At 48.6% G+C, this 17,640-nt stretch overlaps 1 pseudogene; it reads right to left on the bottom strand.

Annotated features, from left to right (window-relative positions):
• Nucleotides 1–12,201: 12,201 nt before the first annotated feature.
• On the bottom strand, nucleotides 12,202–13,688 carry LOC112617167 (annotated as a pseudogene).
• Between the last annotated feature and the right edge of the window lie 3,952 nt (nucleotides 13,689–17,640).

Below are 17,640 nucleotides of genomic sequence, written 5' to 3'. Positions count from 1 at the left end.
CTTGCCGTGTCTTCATGTGGCCTTTTCTCTGAGCCCATGCATCCCTGGTGTCTCTGTGTACCCAAATTTCCTCTTATAAGGACACCAGTCACATTGGATTAGGGTCCAGCCAAATGGCCTCATTTTTACTTAATCATCCTTAAAGTTCTTACCTGCAAATACAGCCCCATTTTGAGCTACTGGGGGTTCAGGCTTCAACATATGAATTAGAGAGGACACAAGTCAACCCATCACAATCACCAAGCCCCAGTGTCCAGGGGGTGAAATATACTCTGCTGCTGTGGGGCACCATAGAACCAAGTGGTAGGAGAGAGTAAAGAATTGAGAGCAACAATCTACCTATCAAACTGAGGTGCTATCTCCATTTTACAGATAAAGAAACAGGCCCAAAGACCAGCCCCGAGCCACATCACATATCTAGGAAGTGGCATCAAGGGGTGCCTCAATGCCAACGCCTCAGACAAATCCAGGTCTCTTTGCCGCCCTGCAGCACGGCTGCTCCACCTTCTTCTTGTTCTCAACCCCCAGGCTCTGGACCTGTCTCCGTCCTCAGGACCATGCACATGGAAATTCTGCTGCCGGGGATGCCAGCCCATAACTTTTGGGAGAAACTCTCCCATCAGGTGTCCAGTGACAGCTGCCAGTGGGTGCCAGGGTAACAGGGTATTTGTGTTCCAGCTCATCTGGCATACCTTGCTCCTTCCCCACCCCAGGACCCTCATCTCAGGGAGCCTCTTCTGCTGACTTCTGGAAAGGCCTGGACTCCTTTGTTCCATGGAGTCATCAGGTAACTGCCAAGAGTCCTCAGTTTGCTATTCCCCAGCGCCTTGTCGAGCTTCCTTGGGTGTCCCAGGTCTTGCTGTGTTCAGTGCGGCTCGAGTCATACTTGGTCTTCTTGAGCAATGATAAAGGTGGCTTTTAGTTAGGGAACGAAGACAGCCTCAGAGGGGAGAAGCCTATCAGTATTTCAAGCCCCAGATGATGTGAAAAACTGAGCCTTTGTTTGGGAGTGTCACCCCCCAGGACTTGTGTGTTTCTGCCCGGAAGCATTTTCTGCTTTCTGAAGGCGGCAGCTCTATTTTTCGTTTTATTGACTGCCTGTGTGCCAGGGGCTTTGTGAATATCACTGCACTGAAATTCCCAATACCCAGCAAGAAGGCATTATTATCCTCATTTTACAGATGACAAAATAGAGATTAAACAACTTACTTAACTCTTTGAACTCCATGGGGCACAAACATGAAACGATTCTATTTTTTCTCCAGATCTTTTTAGAGATTTATACCAAATCTTCTTTTCATAATTCCATAGCTTTTTGGTTGTTTTTAGGTATTAAAAAACCCCTACGATCCAGTCCACTTCCTTTTCAAAGCCTCAAATCTTGAATCTGATGTCATATCCACTGCCTGCACTTCCTCCAGACCAGCCTGCCTCAAGTCAGGCGCCCGTCGTGAGGGTGGGATGGTCGGTCTTCATCCCTCTCCTCTCTCTTTTGGTCCCTGTCTCTTCCCCTTCTTGGGGACTTGGGGAAGAGGAGGGAGTGCGATGGGTAAGATAATCTTTTTGCTTCACGGGGCATTTGATTGTAGCCTCTTCTTTGCGGGTTTTGTGGGTTCTCTACTGCTGTTCTCAAGATGGCAGGTGTCCAAGTGCCATTTCCCAAGGGGAATTACTTTGGGTCCCTCCCTCAGCCTCTCCCTCTGACAGCTGGAGTCCCTCTGTCCGTGGTGGGCTCTTGGGGGCAGTGCTGGTAGACACGCCAGGAAACCTGCTGCCCCACGAAACTCGTGAGTAGGGCTTGGGCATGTAAGCTGCTCCACTGCAGACTCCTCCATCCTGCCCCGTGGATGCCTGAATGTGCTTCTTACAGGCATCCACGATCTGGAAGCGCAATTCTCTTGCAGTGCCTCCCTTGACTGAGGAGGGGAGAGCCAAAATACTGCCTAATACACTGCTCCTATAAACTCCAGGGAATTTCCCCCTGGAATCTCATCTTCTGCTTACACAGTCTGAGGAGATGTCAAGGCTGCGGTGTGGTTGGGTCCAACAGAATTGAGTTGGGACATTCTAACCAGTTAAGTGTAATGTATTTATTTTTATTGGGGTGAAATCCACATCACATAAAATTAATCATCTTAAAGTGAAAATTCAGTGGCATTTAGCGTGTTCAATGTTTCGCAACCACCACTTCTATCTAGTTCCAAAACATTTTAATCACCCGCAAAGAAAACTCTGCACCAATTAATCAGTTACTCCCCGTTTCCCCTTTCCCCAGACCCTGGCGACCACCAATGTGTTCTCCATCTCTATGGGTTTACAAGTGCGTGCATTTTGACATCTTTCTTTTGGGTCTGCTTTCCCCAAGATTAGCTGGATGACTCTATCACTCTATCAACCATCACCAAAAACTCCTTTTTAATTTTTTTTTTTTTTTTTTTGAGAGGGAGTCTCGCTCAGTCACCTAGGCTGGAGTGCAGTGGCGTGATCTCAGCTCACTGCCAGCTCTGCCTCCTGGGTTCACGCCATTCTCCTGCCTCAGCTTCCTAAGTAGCTGGGATGACAGGCGCCCACCGCCACGCCCGGCTAAGTTTTTTGTATTTTAGTAGAGATGGGGTTTCACCGTGTTAGCTAGGATGGTCTCGATCTCCTGACCTTGTGATCCGTCTGTCTCAGCCTCCCAAAGTGCTGGGATTACAGGCATGAGCCACCGTGCCTGGCCTGATATTTTTATTTCATTTTATTTTTTGTAGATATAGGGTCTCACTATGTTTCCCAGGCTGGTGTTGGACTCCTGGGCTCAACTGATCCTTCCATCTTGGCCTCCCAAAGTATTGGGATTACAGGAATGAGCCACCATATCTGGCTCACCAAAGGCTTCTGATATCCTTAATGGATCAAATATTTCTTGAAAATTCAAAGGGATTGTAGTATGTGGTGGGATTTTTAGGCAGGAATCACCAATTATTAACTTTCAGTAACCATCTCTAAATGGCCACGACTGCACTGACCTCAGAGCCATAATCTGTCAGGCAACAGGCACTTAGTGAGGACCCTTGTCTGCATTTCATAACACAGTGGTGGGTGCCACAGAAAAATGGAAAGAGACGTGCATAGTACAGTGGAAAATCCACCCAAAGTGGATGCCTGTTCTGACGCCAACTTGCTATGCATTCTTAGACAGATTACTTAGCTTCCCTGGGCCTCAGTTTTTTTATCCATGAGTAGTGATGTATTATTTATGCAAATTGTAAAACAATAAAAAAGAAAAATCAAGTCTCAGAATAGGTAACCTTTAAGTTTTCTTTGCTGTTAAGGTCATTATGAGACTTAGTTCTTGCCTCTGTGTGACTTTACCTACTATGAGGCAAACAAAACAAAGAAATGTAGGAAAAAATAAAAGAGTCAGTACCAAGTCGTGGCTCAGTGACTTGGAGTCTCTAGGGGTACAGAGAAGAGAGGACAGGGTGAAGGGCTGTGGACCAAAACTGACAGGATAGTTTTTACAAAGGGTGCTGTGAGAAGTGGGCATGAGCAGGGTGTGCCAGTGCGACTGTGTGTGTGTGTGTGTGTGTCTGCATGTGATTGTCTAGTGGGGAGGACTGCTTAAGATTAAAAGACGCTCAGGAAACATATCTACCAAATGCAATGTGTGAACCTTGTTTAAATCTTGATTTGAACAAACCAACTGTAAAATAGACATCTCTGGAACAATTGGGGGAATTTGAATATGGATTGCGTATTCGATGGCCATAAGGAAGTTTTGCTCATGTTGTTAGGTGTGTTAATTTGTGAACACGGGTGTGAACAACTAAATATGCCTGTTATGTAAGAAAATGTCCTTATTTTTCAGAGATACATGCTGAAATCATTTAGCAACATTATGATGCCTGAGATTTTTTTTTCCACAAAAATAAAAATAGATGAAACAAATGTGGCAGAATGGTAATCATTGTTAAAGCTAAGAGATGGGTGTTTGGGTGTTTCTTGTATGGTTTGTATGAGTCAGGATCTAACCAGGAGACAAAGACCACTGGAGTCGTGAAAACAGAAGGACTTTGAGGCAGAGTACTGGTTACACAGTGGGTGGGAGACTGAGCAGCCAAACACACAAACCCTGAGATTAGTATCAGATGTGACAACCCTGAGCTGGGGGCAAGGCCAGGAAAGTGCTGTCGCTGGAGAGCAGGGGGCTATAGCACAGGGGCAAAGCAGAAAGCACAGCAGGCCTTTTGGGAGAGGCGCTGGAGCCACGGCGGAACCACAGCTGCAGCAGGGACACTACCCGAGGTAGAAAGAGAGGGAAAACCTTGGCGTGTCCCATCCTTCCACCTCCCTGTCTCTTGCTAGTGCTCCCTGTTGGCCAAGCCCCATCTCCAACCAAAATGGAGTCATCAGGGGCGGCTCCATGCAACACGGAGCGGAAGAGGGGAGGGGTGAGTGGCACAGATGTGAAGCCTGACAGGTCCAGGACCTGCGCACTGTTCTCTCTGTGCATTTTTGTTTGTTTGTCTGATCTCTACCCGGAAGCATAGTTTGCACATTAGCATCTCATCCCATCAGGCTTGCGGTGGAGGCTTCTTGCCACCTTCCAGAGAGCTCTGGACAGCAGGGCCCTCGGGGCAGAAGAGCCATTATTTCCATTTTACAGCAGCTGCTGGAAGCTCAGTTAACACGTTTCTGGCAAAGAAACCAAGAATGTTTCTGTGTCAGCTTCGCCTGCTGACAAGGACCCAGAAAGAATCCACTGCTGTCACTGCAGAACCTTCAGCTTTGAGGAACCATGGAGATTTGGCCTAATTCTCCACAGTGGTCCCAGTGGTGACCTAACCCAAATCCATTTCCTTGTCTTCCTGCCACCAGAACCTTGATTTTGTTCAGGCTGATAATGTGCCCAGCTAAACAGATTTGCTTCCCCAGTGCTCTTGGAGTTACTGATGATCATGTGATCAAGTTCTGACCAATGAGATGTAGATGGAAGTCCTTGGGATGGGTGAGCCTTCCAGAATAAAAACGCAAGTCTCAGGCCGGGCGCAGTGGCTCACACCTGTAATCCCAACACTTTGGGAGGCCGAGGCGGGCAAATCACGAGGTCAAGAGTTCGAAAGCATCCTGGCTCACACGGTGAAACCCTGTCTCTACTAAAAATACAAACAATTAGCTGGGCATTGTGGTGGGTGCCTATAGTCCCAGCTACTCGGGAGGCTGAGGCAGGAGAATCGCTTGAACCCGGGACGCAGAGGTTGCAGTGAGCCGAGATCACGCCACTGTACTCCAGCCTGGGTGACAGTGCGAGACTCCTTCTCAAAAATAAAATTAAATAAATAAATAAATAAATGAAATAGAAAGGCAAGTCTCTTTCCTCTCCCACGTCTTCCTGTGTGAAACATGGGTGCGATGCCTGGTGATGCAGCAGCAGCCTTGTGACCATGAGGGCTAATGTTAGATGCTGGGAGAAGAAGGCTGGGACGATGATGACGTTTTTGAGCAGCTTCACCAGTCCTGGAGTGCCTAACCCTGGACCTCTGGTAAGGTAATTAAAATAAATCTCTTACTTATTTAACCCACTGTTTCTTGGGTTTTGTATTATTTGCAGGTGAACACATACTTGACTTAAACCAAAAAATATGTTTTTTACTCAACAAAAGAAAAAAAAGGAAGCTGGTTTTTCAAGGAAGTAACACAAAAGAAGTAAAGTTGGTTACCAAGGAAGAGACTAGCAGCATTACCTCTATGGCACAGTGCTAGCCACTCAGCCAAGGAAATATATGCTGACAAATGGGTGAACAGACATGAACAAGTGAGTGGCCATCTGAGCAGTGAATCTGAAAAGCATGAAGACTCCTAGTGGTGAGGCCACCTCTTCCATTTCCCCACAGGAAGCCAGCAACAAATATTGCCAGAATTCAGCCGGGTGCTGGGGCTCACGCCTGTAATCCCAGCACTTTGGGAGGCCGAGGTGGGTGGATCACCTGAGGTCAGGAGTTCAAGACCAGCCTGGCCAACATGGCAAAACCCCGTCTCTACTAAAAAAACACAAAAAGTAGCTGGGCATGGTGGTGAGCAACTGTAATTCCAGCTACTTGGGAGGCTGAGGCAGGAGAATTGCTTGAACCTGGGAGGTGGAGGTTGCAGTGAGCGAGATCGCACCACTGCACTCCAGCCTGGGTGACAGAGTGAGACTCTGCCTTAAAAATTTAAAAAAGTATATATATATATACTCCCAAAGTATGTGTGTATATATATATATACACACCCAAAGTGTGTGTGTGTATATACACACACACACACACACACACACACACACACATATATAGCCAGAATTCCTGGCATTGTCACAATTACCAGGGGTTAAGGAATTATTTCCTGAATGTCATGGTAAAAATGCAAGTAGATTACATGGAAGGAAAATACATAAGTTTGTTCATCACCCAACAGGACTCTAAGGGGATAGGTGTAGTGGACACAACCTAAAATGGCCCCCAATGAGCCACACCCTGTATAACCCCCACCATCTCTTCTTGAGTATGGGAGGAAACTGGGACTTGCTTCTCATCGACAGAATATGGCCTGGCCAATGTGATGGACTGTCACTCCTTTTATTAAGTTACATTATATGGCAAAGGGGGTTTTACACACACACACACACACACACACACACACACACACACACAAACACACACGGATCTGAATGGGCTGAAGGGAGAGAGAAACTTGTATGTGCTGACTTTGTGGATGTAAGCTGCCATGTTGTGAGAATGCCACATAACAAGGAACTATGGACAACCTTTAGAAGCTGAGAGGGGCTCCTGCTGACAGCTAGCAAGAAAATAGGGACTTCAGTCCTACAACCATATGGTGATAAATTCTGCCAACAACCTGAATGAGTCTGTGAGACTTGGGAGACTTTGAGGCTAGTCAACAGCGTGTGCCCAGGCTCTGAGACCAGCCCCAGTCCAGCCTCCAGATGAGAATGCAGCCTAGCTGATCCTTTGATTGCTGCCTTATGAGTCCCTGAGCAGAGGACCCAGCTAGGCTGTGCCCAGGAACTGTGAGATAATAAAGGTGTGCTGGAATAAGCCACTAGGTTCGTGGAAACCTCATACACAGCAATGGAATAGAGAATAAAGATGCTTTGGTGCAAGAAGGCTTTGAAAAGTCAGCCTGGGACCTGGCCAGGGGAGGGGAGATCTGGGCAGAACATTCATTTGTTCATTCATTGATTTGTCAGCTGCTTAAAAAGGGCCCCTAATACGTGTCAGGCACTAGGTCACCAAATGAGGCTTTTGTCTCACACTCCTATTTCAGTTTTAGCCAGAGCCGCAACTTTCCCTTCCAGATGTGGCTGAAGGGATAGGAAGGGGAATTCAAATTTTACTGAGTTCCCACAGGACCTGGGCATGGAACCAGATGCTTTCCATATGTTGACTCTATCAGTCATCACAATGACCCATAAGGCATCGATTAATATAACCATTTTACAGATTTAAAACACTGAGGTCACATAGTGGTAGAGCTGAGATTCTGAGAAATTAAGTCAGCTCCTCCCATTCTAAGCTGGGTTTTTGGCTTAGGGAAAAACCAGGTCATCTGAGCTCATGTGGCCTACTTTATTTTCTTATGTTTGCACAATGATGAAAACGTGTCCTACTTTATCAAGCCACCTTCCTCCTCCTCCTTTCCTCCCCTTCTTCTTTATCGAAGCACATTCTTTTTTTTTTTTTGAGACGGAGTCTGGAGTGCAGTAGCACAATCTTGGCTCACTGCAACCTCCGCCTCGCAGGTTCAATCGATTCTCCTGCCTCAGCCTCCCGAGTAGCTGGGATTACAGCCATGCGCCACCATGCCCAGCTAATTTTTGTATTTTTAGTAGAGATGGGGTTTCACCATGTTGGCCAGGATGGTCTCAATCTCCTGACCTCGTGGTCCACCCACTTCAGCCTCCCAAAGTGCTGGGATGACAGGCATGAGACACCACACCCAGCCCAGAAGCACATTCTTAAGAGTTAAAATATTATGCATTAAAAAATACCATCTGGTAGTAACTTATGGAAGCTTCTAAACGGAATAAATGTCTAGAGTACCTTCGTCACTTCCTTTGTCAGCACGTTCTTCCTCTTCCATGGAGACATTAGACCCTGCTTTCAAATGCTTTCTAAATTTGAATCTGGTGTCAACACTCCTTTCAGCTGCATTCCACTGCATTGCTGTGAGGGTTTAGTGAAAGAACACAGATAAAGTATCTGCCTTTTATAAAATACAAAGTTCTGTATTTTTCTCTTTTCACTTACCATGTGCACTGGTCAGAGTCCTGGCAGGAACGGCATTCATACTGACGCTTCAGATGAAGGGCTATTTAGTAAAGGATGATTTACAGAGATGCGGACAAGTTTAAGGAAACCAACAAAGGATGTTGAGGCACCCAGCAGTTGGCAATAGCAGGAAGCTGTTACCACCCTTAGGATCAAGGGGGTAGTGGCAAAAAATGGTGGTCACAGAGTCCAAGGGGAGGCTGCCCAGTGGAAGCTGCAGTCCTGGAGGCCCCGAGACAGGCAGGGAGTGGAGGAGACAGATCCCAGCCTCTCCTCCCAGCCTTCCATCTTCTGCTGGTGTCTCCCGTTGGCTGAATCCAGCTTGGAGCCAGAGGGGAAGGGAGTCGGGGTAATGCAGAGCATGGGGCCAACCTCCTGGAGTGCGGGGCAGGGCAGAGCAAGATTCTGCAACAACGAATGGAGAAAAACATCCACATTATATGTGAGCAGTATCCCATGTCATTAAATATCCCTGGACGCCAGGGTTTTTAACTGCTAAATAACATGTCATCATACGGTGGGACTACAGGTTATTATCAGTAGTAGTATGAAGGGACATTTGGCATGGCCCCTGTTCAATGAGTGTGATGGGCAGCTTTGCCCATAATTATTTGTCAACATCTGCCATTTTACATGACTCAGTGGATGGGGCCTCTCCACAGGCCACAGGCTTGGAGAGTTCAGGTGAGAAACCCCAGAGGCCCAGCCCCGCTCCCAGCTGTCCCAAGACGTCCCTAGAAACCATGATGTGCCATCAACTCCTACTTTGTTTGCCCAGTTACTAGTCAGGAGTAGTACCCTAAAGAATTGTTCTAGAGGAAAATGCAGGGCTGGGCCCAGGGCTGAGGGCTGAGGGCTAAAAGTCCAATGGTGACAAAGGTGACACCCCCTAGCAGGCTAGTAAAGCGACGAGGTGTTCCTAGCTCTCTGGGCTTCCACCGGCCCTTCCCCCCGGAGCTCCTGCTAAGCCGGCCACGCCCTGGGCCACGGTGAGCTTGCTCCCCCTGCTGGCCAGACAGGGCATCTGCGGGAAACAGTGCCCAGCGGGCTTCTGTGGGTCACAGGAATTGGCCATTCTGAGGATAGTCAATAGTATGCACCCACGCTCTGGGACCAGCCCCCTGAGAAGTTCCCACAGGGCTTTGAGCATGCAAGGGATGACATCCCTGGGATAGAGGGCTGTTTTGGTTAGAGCAGGAGCTCTGACACTACTGGAAATTTAAATTGGCATACATATCAACAACCCTAAATATGTTCAATTCAGCCTCACCTCCTCCAGGAAGCCTTCTGCAATCACACTCCCCAACCACCCAGTGCAATCTTTATGCCCTTTTCCCCTGCTCCCATGGCATTTTTGCTTGTGTCTGACTCAGGTGAATAAGAAAAGTAACTTTATTTTGCATTAATTTTTACATTTTTATTTTGATCTCCAATTCCAGCAAAAAGTGGTAGTAACCTAATTGTAGTCATTTCAGGGTTCTCTCCTGCCCTTTGCCTGGGATTATGTCCTAGAGCAAGGTGGGTGAACAAAGGAACTCTTATGTAGTGCCAAGACATAGGAGCCACCAATCCTCTTTGTCATCTGTCTTCACAAGCACCATCTCACTCACTGCTGAGATGTTCCTGCGCAGCAGCCAGTAGCCAAGGAGTTCCCATGAGAGGCCCCACATTCCTGATGGTAGGACCCCTTCACTTGTTACGTTGCTGAAACCGCCTTTGCAATATTATGACTGAGGAAATGATGACAGTGAAAGAAATCAGACCTGACTGACTCCACCTTGCTTCTAACGTTTAAGCTGTCCTTGTTCATTCCCGGGCACAGGCCGAACTAACTTTGGGAGGGAATTCAGTTCATGGTTTGACTGTGAAACAAAATTGATAATAACCCTTTCCCGAAAAGACCCGCTTCTTGCCTGGGAACCAGCGTGGCTTTGCAGGACTAACAAATTAGCTCCAAGATGAGAAATTACATTTTGGGGGTCATGCAGCCTCCGGCTCCAAGAGTCTGAACCTCCCCAAATTGCTCCTGAGGATAACATCACTAGTGTAAAACCTAAGACCAGTGCTTGGGATATTTTGCAGACCCTGCATTCAGTGGATCAGCTGAGAAACTAGACCGGTAACCTGACTCAACCAGTTCTGCCATCCCATCCAGGAACAGAAGACAGCAAGAAAAACTCACTTCGATCCTCTCTGATTCCATCTCCAACCTGACCAGTCAGCACTCTCCACTTCCCAAGCCTCCCTATCCGCCAAATCATCTTTAAAAACTCTGATTTTGGTAATAATAGAGACTGATTTGAGTAATAATAAAACTCCCGGTCTCCTGCCCAGCTGGCTCTGCATGAATTACTCTTTCTCCATTGCATTTCCCCCGTCTTGATAAATCGGCTCTGTCTAGGCAGCCAGCAAGGAGAATCCCTTGGGCAGTTACATTGGGATTGACAGGAACCCCTCTATGGCCTTGTCACTTCACTGGGACACTGGACTTTCTGAAAGAACAGGTAAGGAGAGCTCTATTCAGCTCTCCCCACCCCACCCCCAACCTGGCTCCCCGACCCCCTAGGGAAATGAAGGCCAAGCTCCTCTGCTCTCAATCCCCTCAACTCACCCACGGTCTTGCTACTTCCCAGGGCCTCAGTTAGGAGGCAGTACCTAGAACCCACTTTTCACCTTTTTCCCTTCATTCAGCCTGAGGAACCTTAGTCTGGGCGGGCTCAACTTCCTCTCTTATGCTCCTGTTGTTTTCTTCTAGATCTTTTGTCCAAGCCCAAGTAACTTTCTGTTCCCCTATGGCTCTAGGAAGGCTTAGAAAACAAAAGCCAGGAAGCAACTGCTTTTTTTCTGCTCTCTGCTCTCATACCTCTTCCCTGGGGCAAAGGACACAGCAGCTTAAATAGGGGTAAAAAAAAGGAATAAAGGGAAAAGGAGGTTGAAGGGATGGGGGAGGAATCACCTGCTGTTTCAGAACTACGAGGTCATCACACACTCCTGCGCTCCTGCCTCCACCTCTGTCCTTGGCTCTCCTGTCCCTGGGATCAGTCAGGCCTGTGGCGAGTCAGAGAAGGGAAGGCTGTGAGCCTTGCAGGGACAGTGTCCTCCCTGTGCTCCCTGTATCCAGCACAGGCCTGGCCTGAGGGAATTGCAAATGCAAGCATGTAAAGATCTCAAAACAGTCAGAAAAAGCAAGGTTACCTATTCATGAAAGAGGCCGAGATAGCTGCAGAGAAAAACAAAGCCACGTGGATCTCCTAGGACAGAAGTCTGCAGGAAAAACTGCCTTCAGTGAAGTGAGCACTTGCCTAGGAACCAGGAGACCTACAAAATCATGTTTCCATTTTACTATAGGCCAGGTCTTGTCACTGAATCTAGGAGGCAGAAGGAAAGAGAAAAGATCATGGTCTTTGCAGTTGATGCTGCCCTTTGGAATATGGCCCGATGGTGGGTGCCACTGTGGGTAAGTTCTTAACTCTTACCCTTTCCGTAAGTCTCATTTCTTCTCATCTGCAAAGCAGAGAATCTCCCCATTGCGGTGTTGTGAGGATGAAAGCAGAACAGATACAAGAAGGCCTAACATAGTACCTGCCTGGCGTATGGAGATGGAGCATTCTCTCCATGTGGACAAGCTCGAGTTGACCATTGCTTTAAATGTCCCAGAAAGCCAAGGACAACGCCACGGGAACTCTCAGGCTCCCAACAAGAGTAAACCAAAAGAAACAATGATACTGGCCTCACCTTGGAAGTCACTGGCCTGCAGATTCCCACGGCACCCAGCTTCCTGCTTGTCCCCTCCCACGATCCGTGCCCCACGTACACCCACCTCTTGTTCACACTCCTGTTTCCCATTTCTTCTTTCTTTTTTCCTTTCAATTGCATTTATTTTATGCTGAATTTATTCCAGAGCCATACGTTTTTCTTTCTTCAGTGTCTTCTGCGATAACTTTTTCTTCCGGGCAACCTCCTCTTCTGATTTAGGAACAATTTGTTCCATTTCAGTAAGGATGATCTCGATGTGGCAGGGAGAGCTCATGTGTGGGTTAATCAACCATGAGCTTTGTAAGTCTGGAGGGGCATTTTAGGTGCTTTATTCACCTGGATGTGCTCAATGACCAAAGAATCTACATCTAAACCCTTAAGTTCAGCATTGCTCTCTGCATTTTTAAGCGAGTGCAGCAAAAACTCAGCACTCTTTTTGGACCACTGACTTTGTGTCCAGCCTCACTTCTTGGCCTCAGCACTACCGACTCCCCCATTGTAACGTCAGAATGGCACTGATATGGTCTGGCACCGTGTCACCATCCAAATCTCATCTTGAATTGTAATCTGAATTGTAATCCCCGCGTGTTGGGGCAGTGACCTCGTGGTGAGATGCCAGGTGGGAGGGGGTCCCTGGAAAAACTCCAACTGGCTTGCACCCTGGGGTGGAGCCTTGGGAGGTTCATTCCGTGTGCAGTGGGGAGGAGCCTGGCCCCTCCTCTTACTGTGTGGAACCTGGGATTCCAGCTGCTGGTGGGAAGCACTAACCCTGTCTTCCTCACCATTCGAACTGTCTGCGAGCCTGAATTTTTGTAGCTGTGGGACAAAGAGCCCTGTCTTGAACTGAACTAAGGAAAAGTCCTGCAACAGTGGGAGGTGACTGGGTCATGGGGGCGGTTCCCCCATGCTGTTCTTGTGATCGTGAGGGAATTCTCACGAGATCTGATGGTTTTATAAGGGGCTCTTCCTCCTTCGCTTGGACTTCTCCTTCCTGCCATCTTGTGAATAAGTCCTTGCTTCCCCTTCACCTTCAGCCATGAACGTAAGTTTCCTGAGGCCTCGCCAGCCGTGCCGAACTGTGTGAATCAATTAAACCTCTTGCCTTTATAAATCACCGAGTCTGGGGCAGTTCTTTACGGCAGTGTGAAAATAAACGAATACAGGTACACACTGTCTCTGTAAAGTAATATCGTTCAGATACTTCTTGGCTTTTTGTATATGCATACCCTTGAGGACCTGGGCAGTTTCACAAGTGTCCTTTTTTTTTTGTTTTGAGACACAGTCTCACTCTGTCGCCCAGGCTGGAGTGCAATGGCACCGTGTTGGCTCACTGCAACCTCCATCTCCTGGGTTCAAGCAATTCTCCTGCCTCAGGTGCCCACCACCACGCCCGGCTAGTTTTTATATTTTTAGTAGAGACGGGGTTTCACCATGTTGGCCAGGCTGGTATCGAACTCCTGACCTCAGATGATCCACCCACCTCGGCCTCCCAAAGTGCTGGGATTACAGGCATGAGCCACCACACCCGGCCTCACGAGTGTTCTTAAAGTGAACGCAAAGATGGAAACATCTTGATTTGCAAGATTTAGTAGGGTTTTCTGGGTCAAATGAATAGCGAACCATTTTCACAGATCATCTCAAGCCACTTAGGAGAAGACCCCCATCTGCTGTTTCACTTCCATCCTAGGTTCCTCTTCACCCTGACATTTGGTCATTAGAACCAGTGAGCCACTAACTTGCTTCCTTACCTCCTGTTGTTCAGCCGGAATGTCTTGGTACCTGTGTGCAAGCTGCTGGGGTTCAGAAAATTATACCTCAAAGTGTGGTGCTTCGGGGTGCTGAGCACTTTTCAATGAAAGGAAGTTGGAAGGCCTTAGAAGCTGTCTCAGAACCAAAGACTTTGCAGCCTTCTCTTGTTTCTTCCCCCACCTGTGCAGGGAGGGGATTTCTCTGAAGTTCCCCCCAGAAGGAACACGTTGACCCCCTTCCTAGGAATCTCATCAAATAACCGGAAAGATTAACCACAGGAGAAGAGAAAAGAATAAAAGTTGCTACCACACCCAGGCAGACTATTCATCTGTTCTTCTGAGGGCCGCTCCAAGAGGTTACCGGGCAGACTTTGCCTTCATCATAAGGCAACCTTTGTTGGCAGTGAAGTTCCGCCCCTCACCTTCCTGCAAGTTGGCATTGCCTCCCCTGGAGCTCAGAGGAACTTCATCCCAGGCTATTGTCTGTTTTTTAGGCTCATTCATTTCCCCTAAAAATAATTTATTATGCTTCAAAATTGCCTATGTTCCCCCACCTCCCTCTCCCCTATGAAGAGGGTGTTATTTAAGCTCCAGCCATCTGGCCCTTCTCTGAGCCTCATATTTTGTATGGCTCCTGTGCATACTTGCACATTCATATATTTGCATGCCTTTAATCTGTCTAGTACCAGTTCATTTCAGTGAACCTTCGGAGGGTGGAGGGGAAGCCCTCAGGGAGGCTGCTGTGAAGAGGAAGGAGACAGAAAGCAACGAATCCAGAGTGAGAGAGAGAGAGAGGAAGCAGAGGGAGCCACAGCAGTGCAGACAGAGGGGAGGGGTGAGGAATCAAGCAGTTTTCTGGGAAGGGGGGCCTGCAGTGCTTTAGGCAGAGGGAACAACATGTGCAAATGTCTGGAGGTAAGAAAGAATAGCCTGGACTTATTTTATTTTTTTGAGATAGAGTCTCCGTCTGTTGCCCAGGCTGGAGTGCCGTGGCTCCATCTCAGCTCACTGTGACCTCTGCCTCCTAGGTTCACGCTATTCTCCTGCCTCAGCCTCCTGAGTAGCTGGGACTACAGGCACCCACCACCATGCCCGGGGTAATTTTTATATCTTTAGTAGAGATGGGGTTTCACCATGTTGCCTGGGCTGGTCTCAAATTCCTAGGCTCAAGTGACCACAAGCCTTGGCCTCCCAAAGTGTTGGGATTACAGGCGTGAGCCACAGCACCTGACCAAATAGCCTGTACTTCTAGAGTTGGATCACTAAAGCTGGCCCATGTGGAGACCGGAAGCGGAGGCAGACCCTGACCCCGCAGTCCTGTTGAGGAGTTTGGTTCTGTGTTTTGTTGTGGTTCAATTCAAGGCAAGCTGAGTGTGACCGGCACTTCTGGGGACTGTACCTTTGGACCTCCTGAGGAAGCCAAGGTGTGCTGGAACTGTCAGCACCCGCCTGCAGCTGGTCAGCCAGGCCTGTGTCTGGCCATGTGAGAATTTCCCCAGGGCAGGGTGCTTCCGTCAGAGACGCGGGTAGCTGGAGAGACAATGGATTTCAACAGCCGAGTGAAGCTAGAAAAACAGCTTCCAGATAAAGGCAGGGGGGAAACCCCTGTCCATCCTTCACAAGACTCTATACAATCTGCCCCTTCCCCCACCTCCTTAACATCATTTCCACTTCTCCCCCCACCTCCCTGCTCCAACTTCAAATGTGCCAGGCCCGCTCCTGCCTCACGGCCTCTGCCCTTGTCTGCCCTGTGCCTGGAAAGCTCTTTCCCCGGATTTCCATTTGCTTCACTTCCTCTTTGCTCCATCGTCACCTTTTCAGTGTAGGCTGTCCTCGGCCGGTCTGCTGAGAAATGCATCTGCCTCCCATACCCAGCCCTTCCCATCCCTTGTCCCACTGCTGCCCGGCCCATCTTCCTGGACGCTCTATAATGACTTATTCCTTGTTTATCGGCTGCACCTCTCACTAGAATAGCAGAGCAGGGATTTTTATCCATTGCGATTTCTCCAGGGCCTACAACAGAGCCTGGCACATAGTAGATGTTCAACAAACGTGTGCTAATAAATGAAGGTTGGTGGTAGAGATGTGGCAGGTCTGCGTGAAGCACTGCCCCCACACTGTGGTCACCATGAGGTCAGTGGCAAATGATAATACTAGCAACAGACCTTCTCCCCAGGTCCAGTCCTACTGGGGTTTATAGCACCCTCAATAATGACCTCAACAGCTGCCACCCAGCTACCCTCTTCCCCTGATTCTGGTTTAATCCCTGAGGACTGAACTCTGCCCTCATGCTTTTGAACAGCTGGGATTTCTGAACACCGTCTCCATTCAGGCTGCCTATACCTCACTCATGCATTTATTCACTGCATGCCCCGTGGGCCAGGCCCTGTAGGATGGTCTGCAGACACAGAGATGAGGTGGTCACAGCCCCTGGCCCCTCTCCCTGGTCTGGCTCGCCCCTGAGGTCTGAGCTTGCCCACAGACTCAGGGCAGCTGCACACCTTTCGTTGGGTAAATCAAACAGTCCTAGGTTCTAGGCCAGGCCGGGCCATGCTTGCAGTGGGCCCCTGCAGAGCCAGTCCCCTTCTTATGCTGCTGAGGCTTCCCAAGGCCACACAGCTGGATGGGGTCAATGCCAGGACTCAAAACAACATGCATGGTCAAGGCCACTGCCATTTTTGCTACACACCACATCAACTCTGTAAATCCACTCTCAAAAGAGGATCAACTGTGTATAATTTACTACCCCAGGGTGCTGTGAAGTTCACAAAAATAACATACATGAGAGTGTTTATCAACTGATACATATGTCTTACAAATCTGGACTTTTACCCAGAGCTAGAGCCCTGTGCTGTGACTTGTACACAGCGGGTGCTCAGGAAATGCTTTTGGATTGGATTCTCAGCCTGCAGGTCTCCCCGCATGTTGGATTCTCAGCCCGCAGGCCTCCCCGCATGGTGCTTCCTCCCCACCTCTCTGCCCTTGCTCCATCTCCCATACCCCCCACCCACTCATCAATCACTGAGCACTCCAGCGGACCAGGTACCCAGCCAGGCGCCCAGGATGCAAGAAGGAAGGCCAGGCCCTGCCTGCAAGACATTCACAGCCCAGTTGGGAGAGACAGACAAGGAACCAGACAAAATGCAGTGTGAAGAGTGCATGGCAGAGTGTGCCAGGCTGCCATGGGAACAGAGGGGAGGGCTTGTAACCACAAGAATGAAAACAGCTCCTTGCATCTGTGCATTGCTTTCTGCTTTTCAAAGGGCTGGGTGTGAAAGGTGGGGGGAGGGACAGAGAATGAAGACATGGCGTTTTCCCAGTCCCATTTGTCCACATTCCGGGGCTGTCACCTTCGTTGAGCTTATGCTCTTTCAATGGAAAAAAATGAAGGACACAAAGAGACTCTTTCCTACTCATAAATGAAGCATTTTTAGCAGCTCTGTGTTGCACAATCATTGTCTGATGTTTGTTTTTCAGAAGGGCTTTGCTGTATCAACTGCCACTGAGCTGTGATGTGTGATGTGATGTGTATGTGGTATGTGGAGCATTACAGCATTACAGATTTGCAGCACTGCCTCCTAGGAGCAGAATTCTCACCTCTGCTTAATGAGCCACTCCACATGTCCTTCTAGCTTAGTGCCCAAATGACAAGAATTGTCCAAACAGAGTGAGTGAGCCCTTGGTGGTTTGGCTCCTAAGTGTGCTATAGGAGCAGGCTGGGGTAGGTGATGCTGTGGTAACAACCCCCAAATCTGGGCCTTCATAGTACAGAGGCTTATTTATTGCCCTGCCACAGGCCCACGGTGCAGGGGGCTCTGCTCCCCGCC

The sequence above is a fragment of the Theropithecus gelada genome, unplaced genomic scaffold, assembly GCF_003255815.1.
Source record: "Theropithecus gelada isolate Dixy unplaced genomic scaffold, Tgel_1.0 HiC_scaffold_15884, whole genome shotgun sequence".
Classification (NCBI taxonomy): Eukaryota; Metazoa; Chordata; class Mammalia; order Primates; family Cercopithecidae; genus Theropithecus; species Theropithecus gelada.
Note: the sequence above shows the minus strand (reverse complement) of the source record. Positions and strands in the feature narration are given on the sequence as shown.